This window comes from Mercurialis annua, assembly GCF_937616625.2.
Source record: "Mercurialis annua linkage group LG4 unlocalized genomic scaffold, ddMerAnnu1.2 SUPER_6_unloc_5, whole genome shotgun sequence".
Lineage (NCBI taxonomy): Eukaryota > Viridiplantae > Streptophyta > Magnoliopsida > Malpighiales > Euphorbiaceae > Mercurialis > Mercurialis annua.
The window spans coordinates 77501-80000 of record NW_026605982.1 but is presented as its reverse complement, the minus strand read 5'-3'; positions in this window follow the sequence as shown (position 1 = coordinate 80000).

Here is a 2500-nt window from a genome sequence, read left to right as displayed (position 1 = left end):
ATTTTATGTTTTATGAATTTTCGGCCCATTCCGCGTGGCGGAAACTGCGGCAAAAGTGCACAAAATGATAGTGTCCCGAGCAAAATAAAATTGGAAGCAAAATGTCCCGGACAATAATTTGCGAGTAGTTAGTATACATTGAAAGGGGATTTTGCAAAGAAGTTTGGTGATTTTTGGACATATATTTTGCCGGTTATGAATTTCCGAAGGTAAAACGATTAAAAAATTAAAAAAAATACCTCCGGGGCTCGAAAAATTTCGGTATTTGTTATTATGCGGGTTTGGATATATATAAACATATTTCCAAAATTTCAGATCAAAATTCCATGCCGATTTTTAAAAATGGGGGGGGGGGGTTGCTGGGCACATGTGATATTTCCTCCTGGCAGTCCAAAAAAAGTCCTAAGAGCTCTTTAGGGGGGTGCACCATTCCTCACCCCCGCGGGCTTGCCGCAAGCCCTCGTCCGCGGTGCAAGCGGCGCGCGCGCGCGCTATGCGAAAAATGCTGGAAATTGCGGAAAAATCCCTGCCTGGCAAAATTACGGAAATGCCCCCGGATAATTACGGATATGCCCCGCCCGGAAAAACTGCGGCGAATCGCGGAAAATGCCCGGCCGGAAAATTGCGTCGAAATGCTCGGAATTGCGGAAAATCCCCCCCCCCCGTGCATTAATCTAATGACCGGGTGCGGGTGCGGGTGCGGGACCGGGTGCGGGTGCGGGCACTCGGGCACTCGGCAGCTCGGCGCGAGACGCGAGCGCGTGTGTGGCCTCGAAGACCCTCGGAAAGGCCCGCCGACGTCCCTCCGAAGGCCCTCGCATGTCCATCGGAAGGACCTTCGGCAGCCGGTCGGCAGGCCTTCGCCAGCCCAGCGGCGGCCCTTGGGCATCGGCAGCCTTTCGGCTGGGCTTCGGCAGCCTTTCGGCAGCGCATCGGCAGCGCACCGGCAGCCCTTCGGCAGCGCATGGGCAGCCCTTCGGCAGCCCTTCGGCAGCGCATGGGCAGCCTGGCAGCCCTTCGGCAGCCCTTCGGCAGCCCTTGGGCATCGGCAGGGCTTCGGCAGCCCTTGGGCATCGGCAGGGCTTCGGCAGCCTTTCGGCAGCCCTTCGGCAGGGCTTCGGCAGCCCTTCGGCAGGGCTTCGGCAGGGCTTCGGCAGGGCTTCGGCAGCCCTTCGGCAGCCCTTCGGCAGCCCTTCGGCAGCCCTTCGGCAGGCCTTGGGCATCGGCAGGGCTTCGGCAGCCTTTCGGCAGCCCTTCGGCAGCCCTTCGGCAGGGCTTCGGCAGCCCTTCGGCAGCGCATGGGCAGCCCTTGGGCATCGGCAGCCCTTCGGCAGCCCTTCGGCAGCCCTTCGGCAGGGCTTCGGCAGCCCTTCGGCAGCGCATGGGCAGCGCATGGGCAGCCCTTCGGCAGCCCTTCGGCTGGGCTTCGGCAGGGCTTCGGCAGCCCTTCGGCAGCGCATGGGCAGCGCATGGGCAGCCCTTCGGCAGCCCTTCGGCAGGGCTTCGGCAGGGCTTCGGCAGCCCTTCGGCAGCGCATGGGCAGCCCTTGGGCATCGGCAGGGCTTCGGCAGGGCATCGGCAGGGCTTCGGCAGGGCTTCGGCAGCCCTTCGGCAGGGCTTCGGCAGCCCTTCGGCAGCCTCTCGGCTGGGCTTCAGCAGCCCTTCGGCATGCCTTGGCATGCCTTGCATACATTCCCCAGCCGTATGAACCTCTGCTGGTTTTGCTTCCCAGCCGAATGAACCTCTGCTCTGTGTAAAAATGTATATGTCTTGCACTAAGTGAAATTCTATAATACTTTCCTCGAACAATATTCATACAGTAGTTAATATATATTAAATGAGGAATTTAGAAAGAAGTTTGGTGATTTTTGGAATTTTTTTTTGCCGGTTATGAATTTCCGAAGGTAAAACGATAAATAAATAAAATAAAATACTTCCGGGACTCGAAAAATTCTGATATTTGTTATTATGCAGGTTTGGGTATATATAAACATATTTCCAAAATTTCAGATCAAAATTCCATGCCGATTTTTAAAAATGGGGGGGGGGGGTTGCTGGGCACATGTGATATTTCCTCCTGTCAGTCCAAAAAAAGTCCTAAGAGCTCTTTAGGGGGGTGCACTATGCCTCACCTCCCTGCACCAACTGCCGAAGGCTTTTGGTGCGCGCCTTTTGGCGCACCTATGGCACTGACGAGGGAAGGAAAAAAAACTCGTCGACCCGTTTCGGTGTTGGAAAAAATATTTTCGGATTCGGGGGGGCCCGGCCCCCGAGGTGTAGGTTGTTGGTATTTTTTGACGGAAACCTAGGCGAGCATTTGCCGAAATGAATCTCGGTGAATGTATAGCTTATGGTGTCACGTTGTATGCTATTTTCCGACGTGTGTGCTTGCCGAGGACGCATTTTCAATGCCGAGGCATGCGACGAGCCGCGTTCCATGACTTTTCGACGACGCATTTTAAATGCCGAGGAAGTCGGCGCGCGGCGAGTCTGGATCCTT